At 34.3% G+C, this 17,245-nt stretch overlaps 1 pseudogene; it reads right to left on the bottom strand.

The window, feature by feature from the left end:
- Positions 1 to 15,548: 15,548 nt before the first annotated feature.
- LOC138170003 (golgin-45-like) lies at positions 15,549 to 16,811 on the bottom strand (annotated as a pseudogene).
- Positions 16,812 to 17,245: the final 434 nt, after the last annotated feature.

The raw sequence follows: 17,245 nt of genomic DNA, 5'->3' as shown, positions 1-17,245 counted from the left end.
TACATGATTAAATTAAAGAAAAAGGAGCTCAATGAATTGGGCATGCAATTAAAAAACCTAGAAAAAGAACAAATTCAAAATCTCCAATTAAATGCTAAATTATAAATATTGAAGACAAAAGGAGAGATTAATAAAATTGAAATTAAGAAAACTATTGAATTAATAAATAAAACCAAGAGCTGGTTTTATGAAAAAAACAACAAAATTGATAGACCCTTAGTAAATATGATTAAAAAAAGAAAGAAGAAAACCAAATTATGAGTATCAAAAATGAAAAGGGTGAATCTACCTCCAATGAAGAGGAAATCAAAACAATAATTAGGAATTATTTTTCCCAATTGTATGCACATAAATTTGACAATCTTAGGGAAATGGATGAATATTAACAAACATGCAAGTTGCCCAGATTAACTGAAGAGTAAGGAAATTACTTAAATAATCCCATCTCAGAAAAAGAAATTGAACACGTCATCAGTCAGCTCCCTAGGAAAAAATCTCCAACGCCAGATGGATTCACTAGTGAATTCTATCCAACATTTAAAGAACAATTGATTCCAATACTCTACAAACTATTTGGGAAAATTAGTGAAGAAGGAGTCATACCAAATTCTTTTTATGACACAAATATGGTACTGATACCTAAATTGGGAAGAGATAAAACAGAGAAAGAAATTTATAGCCCAATCTCCATCATGACTATAGATGCAAAAATTCTAAATAAAATACTAGCAAAAAGACTACAGCAACTTATCTCAAGAATAATACACTTTGATCAGGTAGGATTTATTCCAGGAATGCAAGGATGATTTAATATTAGGAAAACCATCAGTATAATTGATCATATCAACAATAAAACTAGCAGAAACCACATGATCATCTCAATAGATGCAGGAAAGGCTTTTGACAAAATACAACATCCGTTCCTATTAAAAACAAATCCATTCCTAATTCCTATTAGAAAGTATAGGAATAAATGGAGCCTTCCTTAAAATAATAGGTAGCATCTATTTAAAGCCATCAGCAAGTATTATATGTAATGGGGAGAAGCTAGAAGCATTTCCCATAAGATCAGGGGTGAAACAAGGGTGTCCACTATCACCCCTCTTATTCATTCTAGTACTAGAAATGTTAGCAGTAGCAATTAGAGAAGAAAAAGAAATCAAAGGAATCAAGTTAGGCAAAGAAGAGACCAAGCTATCACTCGTTGCAGATGATATGATGATATACTTAGAGAATCCTAGAGAATCAAGTAAAAAACTGTTTGAGACAATAAATAAATTTGGCAAAGTTGCAGGATATAAAATAAACCCACATAAATCCTCGGCATTCCTATATATTTCCAATGAAATTCAACAGCAAGAAATAGAAAGAGAAATCCCATTTAAAGCTACTGCAGACATTATAAAATATTTGGGAATCTACCTGCCAAAACAAACCCATGACCTGTATGATCATAACTACAAAACACTTTTCACACAAATAAAGTCAGATCTCACTAATTGGAAAAATGTCAATTGCTCATGGATGGGTCGAGCTAATATAATAAAAATGACAATTTTACCTAAATTAAATTATATATTTAGTGCCATACCAATTAATTTACCAAAAAACTACTTTATACAGCTAGAAAAAATAGTAACAAAATTCATTTGGAAGAATAAACGGTCCAGAATATCAAGGGAATTAATGAAAATAAATGCTAGGGAAGGTGGACTAGCTTTACCAGATTTCAATCTGTACTATAAAGCAGCAGTCATCAAAACTACTTGGTACTGGCTGAGGAATAAAGGAGTGGATCAATGGAATAGATTAGGCGCATGAGATTCAGAAGCCAATGACTATAGTAATGTATTGTTTGATAAACCTCCAGACCCTGGTTTTTGGGATAAAAACTCACTATTTGACAAAAACTGCTGGGAAAACTGGAATATCGTATGGCAGAAACTGGGCATAGACCATTATCTAACACCATATACCAAAATCAAGTCTAAATGGGTTCATGATCTAGGTATAAAGGTTGATACTGTAAGCAGTCTCCTAAAACAAGGAATAGTTTACCTATCAGACATGTGGAGAGGGAAAGACTTTATGACTAAACAAGAATTAGAGAACATTATAAAATGTAAAATGGATAATTTTGACTACATGAAATTGAAAAGTTTCTGTACAAACAAAGCCAATGTAACCAAGATTAAGAGGGAGGTGGGAAATTGGGAAAGAATCTTTACAACCTGTCTCTGACAAAGGACTCATTTCTACAATATAAAGAGAATTGAGTCAAATTTATAAGAGTACAAGTCATTCCCCAATTGATAAATGGTCAAAGGATATGAACAGGCAGTTTTCAGAGAATGAAATTAAAGCTATCTATAAGCACATGAGGAAATGCTCTAATTCACTATTGATTAGAGAAAAGCAAATCAAAACAACTCTGAGGTACCACATCTCACCAGTCAGATTGGCTAAGATGACAAAACAGGAAAATGACGAATGCTGGAGAGGATGTGGGCAAACTGGAACACTAATGCATTGTTGGTGGAGTTGTGAACTGATCCAGCCTTTCTGGAGAGCAATCAGGAATTATGCCCAAAGGGCTATAAATACTTTCATACCCTTTGATCCAGCAATACCACTCCTAGGGTTATATCCCAAAGAGATCATAGAAATGGGAGAAAGACCCATATGTACAAAAAATGTTTATAGCAGCTCTTTTTGTGGTGGCAAAGAACAAGTTGTGGTATATGCATGTTATGGAATACTATTGTGCTATAAGAAACGAGGAGCAGGCAGTCTTCATATTTACCTGGAAAGGCTTAAAAGAACTGATGCTGAATGACAAGTGTAGAACCAGGAGAAATTTCTACACAATTACAGACACAATGTATGTGTGATGACCAACTTTGATAGACTGGACTCTTCTCAGCAATGCAGTGATATAAATCAATCCCAAAAGATGCATGATGGAGAGAAAAAATTTGCATCCAGAGAAAGAACTAGAAAGAACTAAGTTTATATCCAGGTGGAATAATAATGTGAAAGTATTTACAGATCCTATACTTGACTATAAGCTGCCATGGGGGGGGAGGAAAAAATGTCAAATTCAAGGAATTGTGGAATTGAATCCTGTCAACTAAAAGGAAATTAATAAAGAAAAAAAATTTTAAAAACCTTATTAAGGGGTTCAAAGGGACTGTAATGGGATAAAAGGAAAGGATGAGGAAGGAAAAGGTGAATTATGCCACACATAGAGGCAGAAAAACATACTATAGGAGAGGGGAAGTAGAGAGGGAGATGAACATCATATGAATATTGTTCTCATTGGTTCTGTTTCAAAGAGGGATTAACATTATCAGTTAAGTTTAAGATTCTAACGTGAAAAGACACAAAAACTCATTATACTAGAGGGAAAGGAAGGAGGGAGAGGAGCACTGTATGAAATTTACCCTCATTGGTTTGGGATCAAGGAGGGAATAACATACTCCAATAAGTATAAAAACTCATTGTGCCCTATAGGCAGTAGGAGGAGTAAGGAAGGGATAAGAAGGGGAGGAGGGGTAGAAGGAAGGGAAAAAGTAGCAAGAGGAAAGGGTAGGCAAAGAAAGGGGGCACAGGGAGTGAATACTGAGGGAAGTGCTGGTCAAAAGGATAATCCTTGAGGAGGGGAAGGAAGAAGGAAGAAACAAAAACATAAATAGGGAAGGGAATAGGATGGAGGGAAAGAGACAGATAGTAATTATTACTGTGAATGTGAATGGGATGAACTCTCCCATAAAACAGAGGAGGATAGTAAAATGGATTAAAAATAATAATCCTACAATATGCTATCTACAAGAAACACATTTGAAAAAAGGGGATACACACAGAGTAAAGGTAAAAGGCTGGAGTAGAATATATTATGCTTCAGCTAAAGTGAAAAAATAAACAGGGGTAGCAATCCTTATCTCAGACAAAGCAAAAGCAAAAATAGATCTAATTAAAAGAGATAAGGAATGAAACTATATCCTGCTATAAGTCACCATAGGGAATGAAGCAATATCATTACTTATCATATATGCACCAAGTGGTTTAGTGTCCAAATTCTTAGAGGAGAAGTTAAGGGAATTAGAGGAAGAAATAGATAGCAAACCTGAACTAGTGGGGGACCTGAATCTCCCCCTCTCTGAACATGATAAATCTAACCTCAAAATAAACAAGAAAGAAGTTAAGGAGGTTAATAGAATTTTAGAGAGACTAAATATGATAGATCTCTGGAGAAAACTGAATCGGGATAAAAAGGAATACACCTTCTTCTCAGAGGTACATGGCACGTACACAAAAATTGACAATGTACTAGGACATAAAAACCTCATAATTCAGTGCAGAAAGGCAGAAGTATTAAATGCATAATTCTCAGATCATGATGTAATAAAAATTATATGCAACAAAGGGCCACGGAAAGATAGATTAAAAACTAATTGGAATCTAAACAATTTAATCCTAAAGAATGAGTGAGTCAAACAAGAAATTAGAGAAACAATAAGGTAACTTCATTCAAGAGAATGACAATAATGAGACAATATACCAAAAATTGTGGGATGGAGGAAAGGCAGTTCTTAGGGGAAGTTTTATATCCCTGAGTGCATAACTAAATAAATTAGAGAAAAATGGAGGTCAATGAATTGGGCATGCAATTGAAAAAGTTAGGAAAAGAACAGATTGAAAATCTCTAATTAAACACTAAATTAGAAATAATAAAAACCAAAGGAGAGATTAATAATATTAAAATTAAGAAAACTATTGAATTAATAAAAAAATAAGAGCTGGTTTTATGAAAAAAAAACAATAAAATTGACAGACCCTTAGTCAATATGATAAAAAACAAAAGAAGAAAACTACATTACAAGGCTCAAAAATTAAAAGGGTGAAACTATCTCCAACAAAGAGTAAATTAAACAAATAATTAGGAATCATTTTGCCAAATTGTATACACATAAATTTGATAATCTTGGTGTAATGGATGAATATTTATAAAAATATAAGTTTCCCAGATTAACGGAAGAAGTAGATTTCTTAAATTACTCCATCACAGAAAAAAAAAAAATTGAACAAGCCATCAGTGAACTCCCTATGAAAAAATCTCCAGGGTCAGATTGATTTACTAGCGAATTCTATCAAAAATTTAAAAAAATTTATTCCAATACTCTATAAACTATTTGGGAAAATTAGAGAATAATGAGTCCTACCAAATTCTTTTTATGACCCAAATATGGTAATGATACCTAAATCAGGAAGAGATAAAGCAGAGAAAGAAAATTATAGCCCAATTTCCCTCATGAATAAAGATGCAAAAATTTTAAATAAAATATTAGCAAAAAGACTACAGAAACTAATCACAAGAATAATACTCTTTGATCAGGTAGGATTTATTCCAGGAATGCAAGGATGGTTTAATATTAGGAAAACCTTCAGTATAATTGATCATATTAACAATAAAAGTAGCAGAAACCACATGATTATCTCAATAGATGCAGAAAAGGCTTTTGACAAAATACAACATTCATTCCTATTAAAAAAAACACTAGAAAGTATAGGAATAAATGGATACTTCCTTAAAATAATAGGTAACATCTGTTTAAAGCCATCAGCAAGTATTATATGTAATGGGTATAAGCTAGAAGCATTTCCAATAAGATCAGGGGTGAAACAACAGTGTCCACTATCACCCCTCTTATTCAATCTGGTACTAGAAATGTTAGCAGTAGCAATTAGAGAAGAAAAAAAACAAAGGAATCAAATTGGGCAAAGAAGAGACCAAGCTATCATTCTTTACAGATGATATAATGATATACTTAGAGAATCCTAGAGAAGCAAGCAAAAAACTACTTGAGACAATAAATAAATTTGGCAAAGCTGCAGGATATAAAATAAACCCTCATAAATCCTTGGCATTACTGTATATTTCTAATTAAATCCAACAGCAAGAAATAGAAAGAGAAATCCCATTTAAAGTTACTGTAGACATTATAAAATATTTGGGAATCCATCTGCCAAAACAAACCCAAGGCCTATATGAACACAACTACAAAACACTTTTCACACAAATAAAGCCAGATCTAACTAATTGGAAAAGCGTCAATTGTTTGAAGCTGGGTCAAGCTAATATAATAAAAATCTCAATTTTACCTAAATTAAATTACATATTTAGTTCCATACCAATTAATTTGCCAAAAAAATTACTTTATAGAGCTAGAAAAAATAGTAACAAAATTCATTGGGAAGAACAAAAAGTCCAGAATATCAAGGGAAATAATGAAAATAAATGTTAGGGAATGTGGCCTAGCCATATCAGAGGAATAGAGTAGTGGATCAATGGAATAGATTGGGTACATGAGACTCAACAGTCAATGACTATAGTAATCTACTCTTTGATAAACCCAAAGACCCCAGTTTTGGGGATAAGAATTCACTATTTGACAAAAACTGCTGGGAAAACTGGAATATACTATGGCAGAAACTGGGCATAGACCATTATCTAACACCATATACCAAAATCAAGAGTAAATGGGTGCATGACCTAGGTATAAAGGCTGATACTGCAAGCATTCTGGGAAAACAAGGAGTAGTTTACATGTAAGATTTATGGAGAGGGGAAGACTTTATGACCAAACAAGAATTAGAGAGCATTATAAAATGCAAAATGAATAATTTTGATTACATTAAATTGAAAAGCTTCTGTACAAACAAAGCCAATGTAACCAAGATTAAGAGGGAAGTGGAAAATTGGAAAAGAATTTTTACAACCTATGTCTCTGATAAAGGCCTAATTTCTAAAATATACGGAGAACTGAGTCAAATCTATAAGAATACAAGTCATTCCCCAATTGATAAATGGTCAAAGGACACAAACAGGCAGTTGTCAGAGCAAGAAATTAAAGATATCTATAAACATAAGAAAAAATGCTCTAAATCACTATTGATTAGAGAAATGCAAATCAAAACAACTCTGAGGTACCACATCTCACCAGTCAGATTGGCTATGATGACAAAACAGGAATATGACAAATACTGGAGAGGGTGTGGAAAAATTGGAACATTAATGCATTGCTGGTGGAGTGGTGAACTAGTTCAACCATTATGGAGAGCAACCTGGAACTATGCCCAAAGGGCCATAAATAAGTGTATACCCTTTGATGCAGCAATACCACTTCTAGAGTTATATCCCCAAGAGATCATAGAAGTGGGAGGAAGACCCATATGTACAAAAATGTTTATAGCAGCTCTTTTTGTGGTAGCAAAGAATTGGAAATTAAGGGGGTGCCCATCAATTGGGGAATGGCAGAACAAGTTGTGGTATATTCATGTTATGGAATACTATTGTGCTATAAGAAACAAGGAGCAGATGGTCTTCATATTCACCTGGAGAGGCTTATACAAACTGATGCTGAGTGAGAAGAGTAGAACCAGGAGAAATTTGTACACAATTACAGACACAACGTATGTGTGATGACCAACTTTGATAGACTGGACTCCTCTCAGCAATGCAGTGATATAAGTCAATCCCAAAAGCCTCATGATGGAGAGAAATATGTGCATCCAGAGAAAGAACTAAGTTTATATCCAGGTGGAAGCAAAATACCTGATCTTTTTTGTTCTCTTATTTGGTTTTATGTCCTCTTTACCATTTTTCATTCCAGCTGGTACGATCCATCCTTATAACCTGACTAATGTATAATGTGAAAGTATTTACAGATCTTATACTTGACTATATGCCGCCATGGGGGCGAGGGGAGGGAGGGGAACAAAATGTAAACTGAAGGAATTGTGGAATTGAATCCTGTAAACTAAAAGGAAACAAACAAATTAATTTTTTTTAATTAAAAAAATATTTATAGCAGCTCTTTTTGTGGTGGCAAAGAATTGGAAATTAAGGGGATGCCCATCATTTGGGGAATGGCTAAACAAGTTGTAGTGTGTGAATGTAATGGAATACTATTGTGCTATAAGAAATGAGGAGCAGATGGACTTCATTTTTACCCGAAGAGGCTTATACGAACTGATGCTGAGTGAGAAGAGCAGAACCAGGAGAAATTTGTAGACAATTATAGACATTATGTATGTGTGTGACAGCCAACTTTGATAGACTGGACTCTTCTCAGCAATGCAGGGTTATAAGTCAACTCCAAAAGACTCATGATGGATAGAGGTCTACATTCAGAGAAAGAACTAGAAAGAAGAGAGCTTGAATGCAGATCGAAGTGAACTATGTTTTCTCTTTCTTGTTTGGTTTTGTTTCCTCTTTCCCATTGTTCATTCCATCTGATACAATCTTTCTTTATAACCTAATATCCAATGTGAAAGTATTTGCAGATCCTATATGTGATTGTAAGCCACCATGGGGTGCAGGGGAAGGAGAGGGAGAAAATTTGAAACACAAGGAATTGTAGAACTGAATCTTGTAAACCAAAGCTAAACAAACAAATCAATAAAGACAAAAAAAAAAAACCTTTGTTTGACCCTGGGCAAGTCATTTAGCTTCTCAGTACCCAGGGCAATACACTAAAACTTTAAGTTATCAATAGTTGCAGATCTGCCTTAATTAAAGTAGTCTTCACTGATTGTTTCCTATACTTATGAAATCACAGTTCAGCTCCCCAAGCGTGTCCTCAGGGTTTGCTGCCCATACAGGTTCTTGGATCTGCTTTGTTAAAGGAAAGCAACTCAAAATGGGTTAACAAGCTTACTTTAATCAGTCAGACATATATCGTTTACCTTGTTCAGGGGAAAAAGGTCAGCACCCCAAACTTCAAAATATACAGACAGAATTATCAAGACAGAAACAGATCAAGTAGACAGCTTTCCAAACTGTCCAACCATTACATCCATACCCAGTCAACATCTGGGTTTCCACATTCTGGGTTTTTCAAAGCCGGGGGACTCTCAACAAGGGCGTCCCAGAACTCAGATCAAATCACAGAACACTTCTCAAAGTGAGTCCCAAAACAAAGCTACACATCAGGGCTTATATAGCCTTCTCCTGGCTCAGAGAATGTAACAACCTTATTGACTCACTGGCCAATCAAGAAGTATCTACTGAAAAACAAGCCTCCCACCCCAGGCTTCAGGTGCACTTTAGCCTAGGGACAGGGAAGATCTTTAAAATTTACATTCCCATTACAGCTCCCAAGGTTAAATTTAATTTATAAAACAACAAATGACAGCATGTAATAGAGTCAAAAGATGTTGGTTCATGGAAAAAAAAAAAGCTTACTTTCAAAATGGTACCACAACTTTGTAATATGGCATAAATTTTCACATGCAATTGAGGTATTCATTGGTTTTGCTCTTCCCCTTTTTCTGTTTCAACTTTTGCCACAAGGGATGACTCATTCAATAGAGGAAGAGGAGAGTTATATTTGGAAATGAAGTATTTTTAAAGGTATCAATAAAAATAAGTTTTTAAATAAAATAAAAATTACTCCAATGTACTGAATAATTATTCAGTAATTAATTAAAAGTGTTACTTTTCAAATACTACACAATCTATTTTTATCTATTTTATAAATTTTATGCATGTCATTTTATAAACTTTTGTTTCTAGAAAAATGCAGGTGTTTGCATTACATTGAAAAAGAAGATATTTTGTTGTTAGCTGGCAAGTGTTGATTTAAATATATTTGCCTGTTCATCTTTCCTAAAATTCTCTGAACTTTATTTTATCACATAAATCAATCTGCAAAGTAAAATGTTACTATAATGGATGTACCACAAGAGTCTACTCTGTGTGAATGGAATGTTTTAGAGAATTACATTCAGTAGATCTACTTTCCAAATTACTTCTGTCATAGCTATGCAATAATAGATTATGGTTCTATAACACTTTATGACTTTCAAAGCACTTTACATAGATTTTTACATGACAACAGTGCTGGGAGACAAATAAGATAGGTATTATAATTTCCAATTTACAGAGAAGGAAAGTAAAGGTCAGAGAAAGTATGTGACTTGTTCATGTTTACACGATCAGTAAGGATCAGAAGAGGGATTCAAAAACAAACATTCGGACTTCAAGGTCAGTGAACTTTCCATTACTCGCTTGTCCCTCACTGGAGATTTTATCCACATTGACTTCACTATAAAAGCAATTCTGCTGGAAATTACCTGTAAGAGATATCTTGATTGCCACAGGAAACAAGGTAAAACATCCCTCCTACAAAGGAATGACAAACTTGTTGCTATTGGCATTCATTGAACAAGAAATTTCAGAAATTTTGCCCAATCTGAATACATAACATAATGTATTTATCTACCATCTAGGTTAGAGTGCTGCAAGGTTGTTTTTAAAGGATCTTAAAATATTCTAGTTAAATTTGATTACATGTTAACAGTTAATAATTAAAATATATTTTTTTTGCTTCTCTCCCCCTCCCAAACGAAAAATAAAGGAAAACCAAATAATTTTGTAACAAGTGTACATGGTCAAGTAAAAAAAAATTCCTATATTTATTATGTTTGAAAAATATGTTTCAATCTGCATTCTGGCTCCATCACCTCTGTGTTAGTAGGGGTATAAAATATTTCACCATGAGTTCTTTGTAATCAATTTTGGTCAATGTATTGATCACGGTTCTTAAATCTTTTACAGTAAATTTTCTTCCTATTTTTTCATTGTATAAATTTATCACTTGGTTCTATACTGTCATTCTCCCATCAGTTCATACAAGTCTTCCCATTTTTCTCTGAAATACTCTCTTTGATCATTTCTTTTTTTATGTAGTATAAGATGTTTTATTTGCCCATGACTATAATTCTTAATAATGCTCTTTATAATGCTTAATAATGCTCTCTAGGTTTCTTCTGCTGGCACCACTCACACCCCCATATATTAAGTTTTCCTTCTTCTTTTCCTTCCCTTAGTCACATTCTTCCACTCTCCAATTTCCTGACGAAGGTGAAAATTTACCTAGGCCATGGATGGCCTTTTTTATTCTTGATTTCCCCCTTGAGGTACTTCTTCTGTTCTTTCAAGGAACTATGGAATAGTTCTGCCAGACCCTTCATCTTGTCCCTTGGAATGGAAACCACTTTTCACTTTCTGAATGGATGAGGATTGCCTGATACTGTACACAGGTGATCAGACGTCCAGGAAATTTTCCTCTTCATCCTTATTCCAAAGAGCAACAGAAATTTCTTCCAATGGGTCTTTAGTTAGTTACCATAGAGAGAAGCACCAACATCTGGATGTTCAAAGCTGAAGGGCTCAACGGCTGCCCAGAGTCTCATCTGGCCAAATCACACAACTCTTTTCAAAGTGATCCCCCTGATCATTTCTTTATAGAACAATAATATTGCATTAGATTCATACTATAGAGCATATTTTGCTTAGACATTCCCTAATTGATGAATACCCCCTTTTAGTTTTCAGTACTCTTTAATAAAAGCTGCTATAAATTATTTTTATATATATAAGACTGCTTCTTTTTTTTCCCCTTTGATCTCTTTTTTGAGACCTAGTAGTGGTATTACTGGTCAAAGGGGATACACAGTTTAGAAATATAAAGCTCATAGTTCCAAATAGTTATCTAGAATAAATGAACTATTTCATAGCTTCATAAACTGTGCATTAATGTCTTTGTTTTCCAAAACACTCTCAGTACTTGTCACTTTCTTTTATTGTCAAATTTGTCAATTTCATGAATATTATTTGGAACCTCAAAGTTTTAATGTGCATTTTTCTGGTAGTTATTGATTACTTTTTCCAGAATGTTATTGATAAATGGCTATATAAAATACATCATATAGGATGTAATATATGTATCTTCCATACCAGTATATATGTTAGCATATTATATTTCATAAGATTTCTTCTTCAGCAACAGTTTGTTAATGCCCTTTGAACACATCACTTAGATAGTAGCTTTTACAAATTTGAGTATTTCCTTGTATATACTGGAAATTTGATGTTTTATCAGAGAAATTTGCTGAAACCTGTAGAAAAGATTTTTTTCTTAGTTTTCTAAAGTTTCTCTTCAGGTTTTTAGGCAAGTTCTAGTGATCAATCACAAGAAACTCAAAAAGGAAAAGGTTTTAACATTGTAATAGGAGAGATAGCATAAGTATCTCCATAGAAGTCTAATACTGTCAGGGGTCTTAGAAGAAGTAAAATAAGACAAAGCTTCTGAGAATGATTTTTGTCATTTTTTTCTTGATCTTAAAAAAAGAAAGAAAATAAAGCAGAAAGGAATAAAACAGGATGGAAGAAGGGAGAGTATGAGGGAGATTCACATAACCTTGATACACAAGAAGATCTTAAAAACAAATAGTTGGAGGAGTGTACAACAACTGAACCTCATTTTAATCTGAACTGGTCAAAGAAGAAAAGAAGAGAGACGGTGTGGGGGAGAAGGGGAGATGAGAAGAGAAAATAAGAGGAGGGTACATTCAGGGAGAATTTAAAGAGGATTTTCAAAGGAAAGAATAATAAGTTAAGAGCCTGAGATTGGACTCTGGGTAACAGAAAGAGAAAGTGGTCATAGGATCAGACATTAATTAAATACAACCTAGAGCATTGGTGCTGAGAACATTTTTCACTCATGATACTGTTTTTCTTTATAAAGAGATGGCATAAAGTAAAGAGTGGGAAAAGTTTACAAGCAAATAAACAAAGATCAGAACTCAATGAGAATAGAATAAACTCACTTAAACATGGAACAATTATAGGAAAATTTATGAAAAATCAAACTTTAATAATTTTTCCCAGAAATTCACTTGAAATATAAAGATTCACAGAGTTTTATATTAAGGAGCTGAAGCAAAATAGATCGTGCTTTAGAAGAAGTAGAGAAAAATAGAGATTGCAGTCATGATCTCAGATGAGGCTCTTATAACACACTTGATTAAAAGAGATAAACAGGAAAATTACAATATGTTGAAAGATACTATAAAAAATGAATTCATATCAATACCATACATGTACACCAAATGGCTTAGGACCTTAACACTTTAAAAAAAAGTTAAAATAAACAAAAAATAAACAATGAAGTTATAATAAATATAAATGAAAATATGTAATAAATATTATAAAATTATAATAGTTGGAGGTATCTCAATATACTCCTTTCAAACCTAGACAAATATAACAAGAGAATAAAACAAGTGAGAAGCTTAAGGACTTGAAGAGAACTTTAGAAAAATTAGATTTCCTGAGCCTCTGTTGATTATTGCATGGGGACAGAAAAGTATATTATGTCTTAGTTGGGTATGATACCTTCACACAAAAGATTATGTATTAAACACAAAAATTTTCACAAAAATATTGAAACAATTCTTTTATGGACCAGAAAAAAATAAAATTTTATTTAATAAAGAGCTTCTAAAGACATAAAAGAAATTGATTGAAGACTAAATGACAATCTTAAAACTATGGGATAATTGTAGAACAAATTATAGAAGCAATAGGTAATTTCATTAATGATAATGACAAGAGAGAGATAGCATACCAAAATTTATGAAATGCTGAGAAAAGAATCCTTAGGGGAAAATGTAATTTTTAAACATGCTCATCAATAAACAAGGAAAAAGGAGATTTAAAAATAGCAATCAAACTTTTAAAAAGACCAGAAAATCAAAAGGTTCAAAATTAATTTAATAGAAAAATAGTGAATTCTTAAATTAGAGATTAACAAAAGTGAAAACAAAGAACTCCCACTGGAGTAATAAACTAGAAAACTTTAAAGCATTAAGATTAAAAAATGAAAAAAAAAAGTTGATGTAAATAAAGAAAGCCAAAACATCAGTATCTGTAGTAGCAAGCACCCCAGCATCCCCAGGTTGGCTGCCAAGACAGGTTCATAGATATGCTTTTCTAAAGGAAAGCAAGTCAAAATGGGTTAACGATCTTGCTTTAATCAATCAAATATATCATTTACCTTGTTCAGGGGAAAAAGTCAGCACCCTGAACTTCATAGTATACAGACAAAAGCTACAAAGCAGAAGTTATAAGAAAACATATCAAGCAGACAGGCCTCCAACTGTCTTGACCATTACATCCATACCTAGTCAGTTACCGGAGAGGGAAGCCTCAATATCTAGGTTTTTCAAAGCTGGGGGGCTTTCAATGGCTGCCCAGAGTTGTGTCTGGTCAAATCACACAACATTTCTCAAAGTGATCCCAAAAGCAAAACCTCACAACAAGGTTTATATAGCCTTCTCCAGGCTCAGAGAATGTAACAATCCTCTTGACCCACTGCCCAATCACAAAATATCTCCTGAAAAACAAGCCTCCCACCACAGGCTCCAGGTGCATCTAACCTAGGAGCAGGGAAGATCCTAAAATTTTACATTCCTATAACAATATCAAAAATCAGGAAAGGGGGAAAAACAATGAATGATGAAAAACATGAGAAATTGTTGGAAATGAATTTGCCTCACTATATGCCATCAAAATTAATATAAATAAAATGTATATTAAAAGTGTGTGTGTGTGTGCGTGTGTGTGTGTGTGTGTGTGTGTGGGTGGGTGTGTTACCTGTCTGGGTCTGGAGTCAGGAAGACTCACTTACATGAGTTCAAATTTGGTCTCAGACACTTATTAGCTGTATGACCCTCAGTTGTTCATCTATAAAATTAGCAGAAGAAAATAGCAAGCCACTCCTCTATCTTTACGAAGAAAATGCTAAATGAAGTCACAAAGAGTCAAACATGACTAAAATGACTGACCACCAACAAAAATCTACCCACATTAACAGAATAAGAAAAAAAAAGATTCAAAAAGGCAAACAGCAAAAGAAATTAAAGACACCATAAATGAACTTCCAAACTGGGATCTACAAGTAAATTCTAGCAAACATTCAAAGAACAATTAATTTTAATATTATATAAGCTATATTTAAAATAAGAAAAGCAGGGTGGAGCCAAGATGTTGAAATAAAACAGGAATGTGCCTGAACTCTCTCAAATTTCACCTCTAAACAACTATAGTATAAAGCCTCAACATGAATTCCAGAGTAGCAAAAAAAAAAAAAAGTACAGAGTGAAGAAATTGTCCAGCCCAAGACAATTTAGAAGTTTGGCGTGAAGGTCAGTTTTGCTTAGGTATAAAGGGAGCATAGTCCAGTGTAGGCAGCATCCCGGTAGGTCAGCAACAGACTGTGCCCCAGAAAGTCAGCAGCAAGACCCTTAGCCCTAGCACAGGTCAGTGTGTCATTCCCACACATCCTTACTGCAACAAGCCAGCATCAATGCAATGCAAGCCACCGCCCAACCCTGACAAATCATGCCAGGACCAGGTCTTGCACCAACCAGCTCAAGAAATTTGGACAGTGCCCCTTCCAACACAGGAATAGAGCCCAACATGAATTTAAAATTAGAAGTCAAAAATTAGGCTTCAAAATGTGCAAAAACAAACAAAAGAAAGAACCTGGCAACACATGGATATTCTTTGGAGAAATCCAGTATATAAGTAGAAGGAGTGCCATTACATCGTACCCTAATACAACCCGAGCCTCAAAACAGATAACTGTAGCATGGCAAAGAGAATCTAGGATATTTTGAAGATGTTGATTTGACTTCTTTTAAAGGGCAATAAGTTCTCCCAGACAGTGATTGCAGAAGTTCAAAGTTATATTTTCATATCTTGTATATAGTTGGAATATATGTGTGTATACACATACATACATATATGTGTATGCATGTATATATGTATATGTTGTGCATGTTTTGTTTTGTTTTTAGAAAGCAAAGTGGCTGGTAAAGACTGAAAATATTTCAGACGAGCTTTCTATACAGGTAGCTGGATCTTAAAATTTGCAGACTTGTTTCAACCATTTCCTCTGCTGGAGTACTACAGAATTCAAATGGAGGGGAAACCTTTTTTGCATTCTTGGTCCCAAAATTTCCAAGGAGATGGGAATTCAGTACTGTGGTCAGCCTGTGAATTGTTGCTGCTAGATCTGCAGTGTTGTGAGGCTGTTCACTAGGGTAGTAAGTCTACTCTCTCCCCCACTGCAAAGAAACCAAGTTCTTCTAATAATTTCTAGTAGCAATCATTTCCTGCTGGAATTGTTCCCATTTCATTGAGGAGATCTTGAATAGCACACTGGGCATCCCGGCCTTTGACGCTACAAAGTTGCTCTGGTGTTAGTTAACTCCTCAGCCATAACCCTGCTTGCTGGAAATTTACTTAGCCACACATCACACTGTATCTGCGTGTATTCTAACTGTTCAGAGAGCTGAGCTGTGTTCTGGCCCAGGGTCTCATTTTCTAAAATAAGCTGATTTTTCTCACGAGCCAAATGTTCAAAGTGATATTACAGATCATCCCCAACAGAAGCCACTAGCAACTACTTTAATTCATGATTCACCTCTGTCTGCACCCAGAGCTGGTTGGAAAATCATTCTTTGTCCTGTTTCAATCTCCTTTCAGACTTCCTGAGGATTTTCACTCTATTTTTTTTTAACTCTGTTACCTCTTTTCTGGGATCTATGACTTCATCTGATTGACCTTCAAGTTCTCCTTTGTGATGTCCCAGAGATTTAACCAGTTTGGCATTTTTGGCAGGGTTATCATGTGTTCTAGCAACTTTGGGAAGTAATATTCGAACAGCTTTGACTTTCACTGCTTTGTCAGTGATAATCTTACCCAGCTGGACCACTCCTGGGCTCAGTGATAGAGCAGGCTTCTTCCTCAGGCTTTGAAGGCCTTGACAGCTCTGGGGATAGGCATCAGAGGCTAATTCCATGGACTTAGATGGTTCTGTTTCCATTCCATCTCCAACCCCACAGACTCTTACTGAAGGAGGACTGACTTTGACTGCAGTGCTTTCAAGGGAAGACATTTTTCCTTATCCAAAGGACTTTACCTCAAGACTGCTGCTGAAAAATCAGATATTTCACTGAAAAATCAGAGATTTCACTGAGTTGCTTTTCCCACTTTTGTTTGCCTGGCATGTACAGCCCCCGAGCCATAGGGGGAAATATAGCTTCCCTTTCTCCTCTCCAAAGCACTCTTTATACGTAAAGATACACTTAAATATGAGTTGCTTATTTGTAGGCTGAGTCAATAAATAAAAACACTTAAACTAATTCAATTACTTAGAACCATTTTAAATTACTGAATTATTATTTTGTAAAGTTATTTAAAAAAAAAAACAAAATTCATTTGGAGGAATAGTTAAAAATCTCAGAGGGAAATAATTCCAAAAAAGCAAAAAGAAAAGGAGCCTGAGTACCGTATCTCAAAATATACTACAAAGCAATAGTCATTAAAATA

This window comes from Petaurus breviceps, unplaced genomic scaffold (assembly GCF_028583685.1).
Source record: "Petaurus breviceps papuanus isolate PSGF00001 unplaced genomic scaffold, PetGlider_PUasm1.0 38, whole genome shotgun sequence".
NCBI lineage: Eukaryota > Metazoa > Chordata > Mammalia > Diprotodontia > Petauridae > Petaurus > Petaurus breviceps.
The sequence above is the reverse complement of the archived record's forward strand: the minus strand, read 5'-3'. Positions and strand labels throughout refer to the sequence as shown.